We start from the raw sequence: 14,289 nt of genomic DNA on the forward strand, positions 1-14,289 counted from the left end.
GCAAAGTCTCTCCTCTAAACGCCTTCCAAGCTCTGAAGCCTCTCGCCCTCTCTTCATTTCCAGATTATTTATAAATATGTTAAATAGCACCAGCCCCAGTACATATCACTGCGGCACTCCACTAGTCGCCCTCCTCCATTGAGAGAAATGGCCGTTTAACCCTACCCTCTGTTTTTTGTCTAATAACTAATTCCTAATCCACAACAGAACATTGCCTCCTTTCCCATGTCTCCTTAATTTTCTCAGGAGTCTCTCATGAGGAACTTTTGTCATAAGCTTTCTGAAAATCTAGATGCACTACATCAACTGGCTCATCTTTATCCACATGTTTATGCTCTCCTTCAAAGAAATGAAGCAGGTTGGTGAGACAAGACTTCTCTTGGCTGAATCCATGCTTAATGAGGGACCGATGCACAAAAGTCCCCAGAAAGAACTGCTTGCTATTTCTATCTCGGTAAAAATTACCGAGGTGGCAATAGTGAGCGATTCCCAAAGGAAATTGCATGCAAATGAGCTGCTTGCTCAAACAGCGAGCAGCTTGACAAGGAAAAATGCCAGTACATGCGTACAGAAGCCACTTGCTAAGCGTGGCTGCTATATAGGTGTCCTAACAGCTGCAGCAGAGGGCAGGAGGTGGAGAATGGCAAGGGCAAGATGAGGAACCAGAGCAGCGGGGATGGGCTGTGGGGGAGGCCCTCAGCCCCCTGGCTTTCTCTTTCGAGATGATAGCAAACAGCTGGCCACTCTTTCATCCCAACCATCACCCCCCTCCCCAGTCACATTCATGAGAATCATTGCCTGCCAGTCTGTCAAAACGTGCACCTTGAGCAAAGTGCTAACCGCCTGAAGCTTGACCAGAGGAAGGGAGGGAGAGAGAGAGGAGAGGGTGACATGCAGCTGCTTACACTGAAGCGGGGGAGCCCCCAGTACTGTTGGAGCCCCCATGGGGCTGCAGTTCGGTTGAGGAAGCATCAGCCTACAGGCAGAGGAGGATTGGAAGGGCAAAGAGACTGTTCATGGTGATATGAAGCAGACTCGGGGCGCCTAATTCAATTTTACATTTGAAATACCAATGGAAATCACAGAACAGTGCTCTGCTGAGAGACCATCATCATGTTATGACATTTCCTGACCTCCGGTAAAAATATCCTCATTAAAGGTAAAGGCTACGGTTTATGCCTTGCTTGTAAATGACTGTGCATTGCTCGGAATGCACATTTGAATACTTATCAGCTTATTTAAATGCATTAGTCACTAGTAAATGTTTGAGGGGTGGGAGTAGAGGGTGTAGATTGGGGAATCTAGGTGGTGGTTTTAAATGTCTCTCTATTAGTTTGTGAGCCAGTTTCTGGTTACACACTGACAAGAAGGGAGACATTTTATTCCTGAAGTGGCAAGCAGCTGCCAATTACTGTGGTGGTATTCACTTTGGGGGTCTTTTACTAAAGCCTAACTCGAGTTATCTGCAGTAGGGCCCATTTTATTCCTATGGGCCCTGCTGCAGATAACTCGAGCCAAGCTTTAGTATCAGACCCCTTTTATCTGTTGGCACACATTTTTAATGCTATAGTAGTGTGCATGGCATTAGTTTATTGCATTGGGAGTAAAAGGTTTTTTCAACATATGCTTTTAGAATGTTTTGCGCTGAAGCTTGTAGAGCTTCCAAGTTACCCAGTTCCAAGTGGGAGATTTTAGGCTAGTTCTAGATTTCTAACAACCTTATCAAGATGTATTATAGAACCTGTAGCACCAGTTTCAATGGGTAGAATCAGGGATTAGAAATACCACACTTCTTTAGGATGTAAGTTCAAAACCATGCCTGGCCAAAAAATCTCCCTCCTGGAACTGGGTAAGTTGGCAGCTCTGAGCTTAGTGCATTTATTCTAACTTGCTGAGTATTACATTGGCCCCTGAATAAGGTGAAATTTCACTCATCCTTGCAGCAGACACAAGAGATCTTCTGTCTGATACTATGTTCAGTGAAGAACCAGGCAGATAAAAGAACTGTAGCTGAGAAACTGAAATTTGGTGAGACAAGGCAAGCTGTGGGAATGAGCAGCTGTTTGTTCTCAGCTGGAGGTTTCAGCTGTGCCAGAATCAGCTGCAGGTGGTAAACAGTAATACATAACACTTGCAATCTATTCCATGTATATACTGAACTGATTAATTGCTTCTGAATGACCAGACACAGGGGCGTAGCCAGATGGTCAAATTTGGGTGGGCCTGAGCCCAAGGTGGGTGGGCATGGAATTCACATCCCCCCCCCCCCCAATCCCCCTCTGGTTTTGCTCCTCTCTTCACACTTCCCTGCCCACAGACCCCAAATATTAAATACTTGAGCAGGGATCCCCAAACCCTGCTTCCTGAAGATTTCCTCCTCCTCCTCGAGCAGCCAGCATTCTTCCAAACAGCAGCCGGCAGCACTTGCCTCAAACTAATGCTGCTACCGGCTTGTCGTGCATGCTCAGTGCTTATGCATGTGTGAAAACTGAGCATGTGCAGAAGGGCCGGTCTCCAGGCAAGTGCCGCTGGCTGACATTTGAAAGAGCGCTGGTGCCCAAGGAGAGAAAATCTTTAGCTGGCAAGGTTTGGGGATCCCCACCAGCCACAGCAAGAGTGTCACAATTTTGGGTGGGCCTGAGTCCAAAGTGGGTGGGCCCTGGCCCACCCAGACCCCACCTGTGGCTACACCACTGACCAGACAAGATGAGCATCCTTATCTTATAGTCTAATATTTTCTTATCCGTGTGTAGTATATTCCATGCTGCTTATCTGTAAATGTTTTGTTGATTTATCTATCACTAATGTTTGTGATTTGAGCCTTCTTGTTACTGAGGGACTGATGCTGAAAGCCATGCTCCAATGGCTGAGCGTGTGGCTTCTAACAAAAAATTAGCAAGAAAGCTTACTGCATTGCCATGGTTTACTAATGATACAAAAATTTCTATTGTGCAGAACTTGTGCAGTACTCTAGGGAAGATGCCGGACTTGTGCACAAAGGTTCCTCAGTGAGGTCATCTTCACTGTTCACATGTCTGAAGAAAAAGTGCAAGTATACACCTGTGCATAAGTCGGAACATTGTTCTGTGCATGTTAGCTTCGTAAAAATTTCATACACATAAAATGTTTGTGAGGCTAATATTTGTATGCAGAACAACATTCTGGTTCATGTTCAGATGTGTGCTCGTACTTTCATTTTGGTTCGGACACGGGCCCCGAGTTCTGGTTGCAGACAAAAATACAAAACTGGCATTAAATCCTCTGAACCAACCCTTCCACACAGCGATTAATTTTTCATGTTGTGCATGTGTTAAAAGCCACAGTTTACTTCTGCGCATTATGGAGGAATACGTAATGGCCTCATAACTTTTCATTTTAATATAATGTGCACCAGTGTGTTCCACAAAAGTTAACACCTACACTGTTCCCCTTTCTGCATTGTGCACCCAGTAACATACAGTGGTGGAAATAAGTATTTGATCCCTTGCTGATTTTGTAAGTTTGCCCACTGACAAAGACATGAGCAGCCCATAATTGAAGGGTAGGTTATTGGTAACAGTGAGAGATAGCACATCACAAATTAAATCCGGAAAATCACATTGTGGAAAGTATATGAATTTATTTGCATTCTGCAGAGGGAAATAAGTATTTGATCCCCCACCAACCAGTAAGAGATCTGGCCCCTACAGACCAGGTAGATGCTCCAAATCAACTCGTTACCTGCATGACAGACAGCTGTCGGCAATGGTCACCTGTATGAAAGACACCTGTCCACAGACTCAGTGAATCAGTCAGACTCTAACCTCTACAAAATGGCCAAGAGCAAGGAGCTGTCTAAGGATGTCAGGGACAAGATCATACACCTGCACAAGGCTGGAATGGGCTACAAAACCATCAGTAAGACGCTGGGCGAGAAGGAGACAACTGTTGGTGCCATAGTAAGAAAATGGAAGAAGTACAAAATGACTGTCAATCGACAAAGATCTGGGGCTCCACGCAAAATCTCACCTCGTGGGGTATCCTTGATCATGAGGAAGGTTAGAAATCAGCCTACAACTACAAGGGGGGAACTTGTCAATGATCTCAAGGCAGCTGGGACCACTGTCACCATGAAAACCATTGGTAACACATTACGACATAACGGACTTGCAATCCTGCAGTGCCCGCAAGGTCCCCCTGCTCCGGAAGGCACATGTGACGGCCCGTCTGAAGTTTGCCAGTGAACACCTGGATGATGCCGAGAGTGATTGGGAGAAGGTGCTGTGGTCAGATGAGACAAAAATTGAGCTCTTTGGCATGAACTCAACTCGCCGTGTTTGGAGGAAGAGAAATGCTGCCTATGACCCAAAGAACACCATCCCCACTGTCAAGCATGGAGGTGGAAATGTTATGTTTTGGGGGTGTTTCTCTGCTAAGGGCACAGGACTACTTCACCGCATCAATGGGAGAATGGATGGGGCCATGTACCGTACAATTCTGAGTGACAACCTCCTTCCCTCCGCCAGGGCCTTAAAAATGGGTCGTGGCTGGGTCTTCCAGCACGACAATGACCCAAAACATACAGCCAAGGCAACAAAGGAGTGGCTCAGGAAGAAGCACATTAGGGTCATGGAGTGGCCTAGCCAGTCACCAGACCTTAATCCCATTGAAAACTTATGGAGGGAGCTGAAGCTGCGAGTTGCCAAGCGACAGCCCAGAACTCTTAATGATTTAGAGATGATCTGCAAAGAGGAGTGGACCAAAATTCCTCCTGACATGTGTGCAAACCTCATCATCAACTACAGAAGACGTCTGACCGCTGTGCTTGCCAACAAGGGTTTTGCCACCAAGTATTAGGTCTTGTTTGCCAGAGGGATTAAATACTTATTTCCCTCTGCAGAATGCAAATAAATTCATATACTTTCCACAATGTGATTTTCCGGATTTAATTTGTGATGTGCTATCTCTCACTGTTACCAATAACCTACCCTTCAATTATGGGCTGCTCATGTCTTTGTCAGTGGGCAAACTTACAAAATCAGCAAGGGATCAAATACTTATTTCCACCACTGTATGTTTATATAATATATAAACCACTTTGAATGTAGTTGCAAAAACCACAGAAAGGCAGTATATCAAGTCCCATTTCCCTTTTTGTTTGTTCTTTTCTTCATTGTTCTATATTTAAGTTTTATAGTGCATAATTGTTTGTGTTATTTTATACTCTTTTCATATATATGTCTAAGAGGTTCATAATGCGATAGGCACTGAATATGAATGTATTTGGGTACTCATATTATTTTTATATGGATCATTTAGCCTCCATTTTAAAGGCAATAGAATAGTATACAACCGATTATCTTGTTTGTTTAGTTCAAACACAATAGGTTTCAAAGATATGTATAATGTTTGCCTTTTTTCATTTTTCAACACATTTTTAAGATCTTTTATATTTTTTTCTATTGCAATCAAGCACACAGCTTTTTTTCTGTTTTAGCCACATTGTATCACTGCCGTTCACCAGTCCTGTTTATGCCGTACAGTTTTTCATGCGCACGTGTTGAATCCAGTAAGCATTGATATCCTTCCCACACATTTGGCAGGTTTTAAATCACAGTGGTTTTGGTACTGTTTTTATGTAAAGTGGTTAGCACCGACTGCAGAGGAGTGTTCTTTTCTCTGCTATTGTTCCAGAGGTCATTTTAAAAATGTATTTGCCTATAGTGGCATGGTTTTAATGTTATTTCTGCACCTTTGTATTATTCATTATTAATTCAGTTGATTCATTACTCTATGAAGTTCTATCACACAGTGACAAGATTTCATTACCCAAGGCGGTTTATGGGCTCTTCTTTCTGCCTTATGTCATGAGGGTATGTTCCTCTTTTTCAAAGAACACCACGCCGTTGTCAATGTCTTTGGCATTAGCTGTTCCTTAGAATTACTCATGGCACCTTAAGTAGCTTATTTGATATGTATATACTATATTGTGTACAGAATGTGCAGGCAAGTGGTGGAGCGTTTGTTTTTAATATACAGCTCATAGCAAACCCCGATCTTTTTTTGTAATGTAGTTGGGATTTATTCTGGTAATGGCATGCATACACCTTTTAAGCTGTTTTTTAGGAGCAAGTTTTCCAACGAACACGTATGGTATGCAGCGGGATGGCGATGTTTATTGCTCTAATACCTTGGAGTTTATATATATATGATGTCTTTCCTTTTATTGTTAACCATACATATGTCACATGGTTATTGCAGGTTTGCTAGAAAGTTGATTTGATTTCTTATTCAAGTTCTCTCTCAAGGTCTTTTTAAAGGCATGCTTGCTTTATTTTTCTGGTCACATTGCTTGTTTCCCACTGCTGTTTTTATTCACCTTGCATTCAATTTCATGGAGCTGTGTTTTTTTAATACTACCTTGCATTAGATATTTCATTTTGTGGTTTTTCTAGAGGCTTTTCAATATAGCAAATTGCTTTTATTCATTTTATGTATTTATTTATTTATATGTTTATTTAGTCTAATAAATCCTTATACGTTCTTTTATTCATTAGACAATTAGACTTTTTTGGCAGCTGTTAGTTCCTCTTTCTGGACAAACAGCTGCAAGATTAGTGTATGTATATTCATTCCATTACCCAGTATATATGTTGTAAATGTACATTTGGACTATATTCATTTTGAAATATGTCAAAAAACATTTAATGCATAATTTGCTTGCATGGTCACTGTACATATTTTATGTTTTATGATTTTGATGATTTCACTTTCCTCATATATTACTTATTTTTTCAAGATATGTATATTGACACATTTGTATATGTATAAACCATTGTTTTTTGATTATGTGCTATTTTAATTAGTTTGATGATGTTTGTTATTTATTTAGATTTGATTTATTTTGATTGTTTACTTGGTTTGTTTATACCCATTTTGAATTGTTTTTCTTTATGGACTCCTGAGACAGGCTTTTTTGGGCCAAAACACGGTGCTGTGTCGAGTCTTTTATGCTACAGCTGAGTTTTTTTTTTTATATAACAGCAACAAAGGATCTTTTTTGTGTATCTTATGAATAAAAACATTATTTTATATTTTTAAGTCCCAGTGTTTGTTGAGTCTTTTCCGTTTTCCACTCTTTGTTTTTATATATTTTTTTCACAATCCAAAGCAGTTTACAGCAATCAACAAAATAATGCTAGTGTACCTTGTATTCAAAACACTATTATAACTGACACACACACTCATGGCTGATTTCTGCAGACAAGGCCAAGGATTGAATGAGCATGGAAACTGAATATCTCTCATAGCTATAGAGTTCCTTTTAAATAGGATTGAAGCTCCTTGACAAGATAAGTGCAAACTGAAGTGGTTCACAGTCATTGTATGTGTTGTAACTGTTTTGTGGCTTAGGGGATGTCTGATAAGTGTCAGCAGTTTACAGAAAGAACTATCAAAATATTTTTACCTTTGTAAAAAGATGGGATGAGTAGTGTTAACAATAGACTTTCATTTTCTTTCATTAGGGTTAACCTTAAATTATTTGGTCATGACTAAACCAGCTATAAAGGATAGTTATACTAATGAAAATACAGTTTTTATTCTGCTCCACCTATTACATAATCTTTCTCTCTCTGTAGCATAATTGGTATGTACAATAGCCTATGAATTTAAAAATGTACAAAAAGTAAATGTGGAGGAGGAGTAGATCTCCACAAAACATTGCTGAATACCCCCTGCCTTCTCCTGAGCTGGTCATAATATTAAAACTTGTTTAAGCAACAAGCTTTCGGGAAATGCTAAGGTCCAGTAAAGATTCCATATGGTTTTTGTATTTGCTTTCAGAAATTTCTGAGCTGCATTAATGGCAGAACACCTGGACATAAAGGGGGCAATTCTGTAGCTGGGAGCTTCCAATTAGGCACCTGGGGGGGGGGGGGGGCCACAGTACTACAGAGCCTATTCTATAAAGCAAAGTATGCGCCTACATTCCCTTATAGATTACTGGCATAACTTGGTATTAACGTGCCTAATATTTATGTGCTCACACCAACCATAGATCTAGTATGAGTGCGAGTGCTTAGGCGCAGCGGGTATGTTCGTAGCTTACAGCATTGTATAAGTTACATGCATAAGTGGGAGCTCTGCCTGCGTGTATAAGTTCTGCTCATCTGTATGCCCCTTTTCCAAATATGAACTAGGTAAGGAGCCCTTTTACTGAGCTGTGTTAGGCTCTAATGCACACTTAATGCAGCAAAAAATGGAGTACCACGGGGCCTGCTCAGGTACTCCACAGTAAGTTGACAATCTGCACACATTGAAAAAATATATATTCTTCTTGTTTTTGAGGGGGCATGCTAAGTACATAAGTATTGCCATACTGGGACACACCGAAGGTCCATCACACCCAGTATCCTGTTTCCAACAGTGGCCAATCCAGGTCACAAGTACCTGGCAAGATCCCAGAACATTACTATACTTTTTATGCTGCTTATCCCAGAAATAGGCAGTGGATTTTCCCAAGTCCATTTTAATAATGGCTTATGGACTTTTCTTTTAGGAAGCTATCCAAACCTTTTTTAAACCCCGCTAAGCTAACTGCTTTTACCACATTCTCTTGCAACGGATTTCAGACTTTAATTACATGTTGAGTGAAGAAATATTTTCTCTGATTAATTTTAAATTTACTACTCTGTAGCTTCATTGCGTGCCCTCTAGTCCTAGTATTTTTGGAAAGAGTTAACAAGCGATTCACATTTACCTGTTCCACTCCACTCAGTATTTTATATACCTCTATCATATCTCCCCTCATCTGCCTTTTCTCCAAGCTGAACAGCCCAAGATTTCAGCCTTTCCTCATAGGGAAATCGTTAAATCCTCTTTATCGTTTTCGTTGCCCTTCTATGTACCTTTTCTAATGCCACTATATCTTTTTTGAGATGCGGTGACCAGAATTGCACACAGTATTCAAGGAGCTGTCGCACCATGGAGTGATACAAAGGCATTATAACATCCTCATTTTTATCTTCCATTCTTTTCCTAATAATACCTAACATTCTATTTGCTTTCTTTGCTGCCACAGCACACTGAGCAGAGGGTTTCAAAGTATCGTCAACAATGACTCCTAGATCCTTTTCCTGGCCGGTGATTCCTAACGTGGAACCTTGCATCATGTAGCTATAGTTTGGGATCCTCTTTCCCACATGCATTACTTTGCACTTTCTCACATTAAATATCATCTGCCATTAGGATGCCCAGTCTTGTAAGGTCATTTTGCAATTTTTCACAATCCTCGTGCAATTTAATAACTTTGAATAATTCTGCAGGGGCAGAGAGTAAGTGTTCTTGTGCTAAACAGTGCATCTACATTACCTAACACTGACTGGTTAGTACATGGATTACGCAGGAGCCCTTACCACATACAACATAGGTTTGGTAAGTGCTCACACAGTGATTTTTATATATGGCTGCATGCTAATGGCAACATCAGGGCATGTCCATTAATGGAAAAAGTAGAAAATCAGCAGTAAAAATGGCCGTAGCATTCAGGAAAGATCTGCGTAAGGGTGCAATTAGGCCAATTTATACTACAGTTCAGCAAAAGGACCCTTAAGTTTAGCAGGTATTTCCCATGATAGCATTTACTCATGTATGTGTGCACTTACATGCATAAATGCTGGTATTCTAGACGTCTGCATGCATAAATGTGAGTGACTAGTTTACAGAATTGCATCCACAGGAGTAGCCTAGTGGTTAGTGCAGTGGACTTTGATCCTGGGGAACTGAGTTCGATTCCCACTGCAGCTCCTTGTGACTCTGGGCATTGGCGCCAACTTCGTGGGTGCTGTGGGTGCTTGAGCACCCCCAATATTTCCCCACCGGAACCGGAAGTTCCCCAGGAGCCAGCCCGCTGCCCGACCTCTTCTCCCACTCCAACAACAGTCCTTCGCCTGCCCCTCACCTTCCTGCATGCCACCCATAACTTAAGTCATCTTACCGGGGTCCTGGCAGCAGCAGTAGTGAAACGCGAGCATGAGCAGGCTTGGCGAGTCGGTGCTAAGTTCTGCCTGCCTTCCCTTCTCATTGCTCTCAGCTTTGCCTCTGGTCCCTCCCTCATTTCCTGTTTCCACAAGGGCGGGACCAGAGGCAGAGCTGAGACCAACGAGAAGGGAAGGCAGGCTGAACTTCGAGACGAGTCGCCAAGCCTGCTCATGCTCGCCTTTCACTACTGCTGCCGCCGGGACCCCGGTAAGATGACTTTTAAGTTATGGACGGCATGCAGGAAAGCGAGGGGCAGGCGAAGGACTGTTGTGGGAGTGGGAGAAGAGGTCAGGCTGGAACTCAAGTCGGAGGGAGGGGGTTCTGGAACTCGGAGGGAGGGGGTCTGGAACTCTGAGGGGGGGTCTGGATATCTGAGGAAGGAGGGAGGGAGGGATTGGATTCTGGAACTCTGAGAAGAGGGGGGGGCTGGAACTCTGAGGAGAAGGAGGGGGCCTGGAACTGAGGAGAGGGGGGCGAGGGGAGAGGAGGGGAGTGGGGAGGGGGGGGGGCGAGGGGAGGGGGAGAAATGCACCACCTGTAAAAAAAAAAAATTAAGCACCCCCAATCATTTTGAAAAGTTGGCTCCTATGACTGTGGGCAAGTCACTTAACCCTCCATTGCCCCTGGTACAAAATAAGTACCTGAATATATGTAAACCGCTTTGAATGTAGTTGCAAAAAAAAAAAAAAAAAACCTCAGAAAGACAGTATATTAAGTCCCATTTCCCCTTCCCCTAGTGATTTAATTTTATGAAGTCATTTTTGTACATATGTGTCAATACATCTATATAAAATAGTATTTATAAAAGAGCGCCAGGCAGAAAAGTATGTGTGATGGCATGAATGTGTGTATTTTTTACTGTATGCATTACTGGGGTCTGGAATTCTTATGTAGATGCATTTGATTACAAAATACACAATGTACACATACGCTTCCAGAATTTATGCATGAACATAAACATACCTATGTTTGATGGACAATTTCTACCAGCTACGCTATCATTTTATTAAGACACATACATGCTTCTCTTTATAAAATAGCGCCTGTGGGTGCCTATGTGGAGAGGCATTTTTGATATGATGTCTAAGTCTGATTTTAGTCGTTTTGCACAAAATGTCCAAAATCCAAATAGGAATGAAGATCATTCTCAAAAAAAGGAAAACATCTGTCTTTTTTTCCCCCCAAAAATACCATTACGAACACGGTTTTGTGCTTTGTACAGTTTTTTTAAAACCATTTTTGAAACATAGGAAATCAAGCCACTGAGATGTAGGGAGGGGCCAGCGTTTATAGTAGACTGGGCCCCCAGACATCCCAGGAGAGCAATGGGGCATCCTAGGGGGCACTGCAGTGGACGTCATAGAAATGCTCCTAGGTACACATCTCACCATTGCTTCCTTATCTTGTCTGTGGAGCCCCCCAAAACTCTCTACCCCCAACTGTACACCACTACAGTAGGCCCATATGGGTGAAGGAGGCATTTATGTGTGGGTCCAGTGGGTTTCTGGTGAGTTTTGGATGGCTCACAGTTTTCACCAAAAGCATAAAAAGTAGGGGGAGGTATGGACCTGGGTCCAGTTATCTACAGTGCACTGCATCCATCACCACACTACAGGGACCTGCATGCTGCTGTAATGGATCTGAGTATAACATCTTGAGGTGGGCATAGAGGTTGGTAAGTAATGTTTTTAATCACATTTTTGGGGGGTGGGAGTGGATCAGTGACCACTGGTGGAGTAAAGGGAGGTCATTCCTGATTCTGTCATCTGGTCATTTAGGGTACCTTTTGTGCCTTATTTGTGATAAAAACTGGTCTAGCTCAAAAAGTCTTAGTTTTCGTCCTGGACAGTTTTGTTTTGTTCCATTATGGCTGAAAAACATCCAATGTAAATCCCACCCTTTAACACGCCCCCGACATGCCCCCTTGAGGTTTGTTTGCACTGCAGATAAATAGCATAGAAAAACGTCTTTAAAAAAAAGGTTTTGAAAATACTGATTTGGATGTTTTGTGAGAAAAGCATCCAAATGCTGCTTTATGCCACTTTTTAGACATTTTTCTCTTTTAAAAATGAACCCCTTAGCCTCTTAACCTAGGTGCTCTGTTTAAAAAAATTATCCTCACTAGCCCTGTGGCATTGTCTGGCTTTCTCAAAGTGTTATTCAGCTGTTCTCCGTACATAAATTTCTGCATACCTCTGATTTTTTTTTCACCGTAGAGGTCACCACATGTACTGTGTTTTCTAGAGAGTAAGATTACATGAGTGGAGCATAATTTGAAAAAATACATTTTCATGAGTCAGGGATACCTGACCCTATAGTTAGTTTAATCCCAAGTGAACAATTTAAGGTTAACCCTAATGAATGCAAATGAAAGCTTTCCTGCATTGCCGTTATTATTGTAAGCACTGCTCATCTAACATTTGTATAAAAAAAATTAAAAATAAACACATTTTGATGACACCAGCTACAATTATTTTTTTTTATTTTTTGTAATATGTTGATTATAGGTCATTTAAGGGATATTTTACTAAAGATTAGTTCATGTTATCTGCCAAAGGACCCATTTTATTTCTATGGTCTTTGCTGCAGATAAAATATGCTAATCTTTAGTAAACTATCCCCTTAGTAATAAGAGTGCTTAAACCAGACCTTAATACCAACAAAGGTAGACAGCAGAAGTTCTAGTAGCAGTAAGATTTGTCTGATAAGCAAAATATAGCAAGTGGAAAAGGAAATAGAACATGAGAAAGATGGGAAAAATAGATAAGATATGAGGTGGGTGAATAAGAAGACCAGTATGCAGTAATGTTGAAATAAATGGTTTAAAAGAATTCAATACTTAAAAAAGGATTAAAGTGGCACAAATGGGCTAAATAGTAGAAGAGCAGTTCTATAATTGGGCACTTGCAGTTACACAGGCCTTGCACGCCTGGGAATTGGATCCCAGAAAGAGAGCAAGAATCTGTAAGAGTTTTAAAAATTCGTGAGGGCCAACTAACATCTGATAAGGTAAGTATTAAATACTGTTTTGATACCATCTTTGGAAAATACTCTGTAATGAATATTTTGTGTACATAGTTCTTGGAAGAAATGTCCTGTTGCTAATTACATTAACCAAGTATGAGTGGATTTACTGTGACTTCTGATCTTCTAGCTGTGCAGGCCCTAGATATGACCCCAACAAACAGTCCTAAAAAGCACTTGTACTAACCTGCTTGGTGCCCATGGAGCAAACAAGGGTTGCACTGTTGGCGCCAGAATTAACAGGGACTGAGCTGACACATTAAAAATTCACCCAGAAAAGACTGGGACTTAAAACTGAACTTTTGAACCAAAAAAAGACACACATAAAATGGGGCATTTTACGGGAGTTTTGCAGAAGCATTTGAATAGTTCTACTATTGTAAAGTTCTGGTAGTATGCAGGGAACATAGCAGCTAGGAGGCAACTTTGGACTGTAGAAGAGTTCTGACAGTAAGCAGTGAAACCAGCAGCCAAATATATGCATTGCCCAACTTCTGAAATGCAGCACCACATTTTTGCTGTGGTGTGGACATTTTACAGACTTCTGCAGATGTTTATTTCAAATACTCAAACATAGAGCCGTTTCCCATTGGCAGATAGAGTCAGCATGTTGGGGATATGTATCACAGCATGAGGAGTACACACTAAAACGGTGGGATGTCAGCACCACATGTTCACACCCACCTAATCATCAAGCACCATAGTTTGTGCAGAGGGCCACAAATTTAAGCTCCATCCTGGAGGACCAGTACCATTGCAAGGAGGACCCTAGCCGGAGTGCAACAAGGAATCCAAGCAGTGCATCTAGGTCCAAAACTATGACAATGGCATATACCAGCCTCGGCACTAGGTCAGCAAGTCAGTACAGAGTGACTCCAGAAATGGTTCACCGTCCTAAGCCAAAACTAATTCTGGCTGTAGATGCCATCATTGCAGATGGATCAGGACCTGATTCCAGTGGAGCTACCTTGTCACCAAACCAAATTTGTGGAGCCAGAGGAGTCCTCTGACAAACCAGGACTGGAGAGATCCCCCACTTCAACAAAGAGAAGTGTGGAATCAAATAAGAGGAGTGAAAGAAGAACCAGACAGCCACCTAGGAGTGTATCGAGCTAGGAAAGCCCCCCATACCTCACACCAATGGTGTGAGTACAAAGGAGGGGGCCTGTTCTTGTCCCAGAAAACTCCTTCAGGGCCCCAACTGAAAGTGTTTGCCAACTAATGATGTGGGTGTTGAACCTAAGA

The sequence above is a fragment of the Microcaecilia unicolor genome, chromosome 2 (assembly GCF_901765095.1).
Source record: "Microcaecilia unicolor chromosome 2, aMicUni1.1, whole genome shotgun sequence".
In the NCBI taxonomy this organism is placed as follows: domain Eukaryota; kingdom Metazoa; phylum Chordata; class Amphibia; order Gymnophiona; family Siphonopidae; genus Microcaecilia; species Microcaecilia unicolor.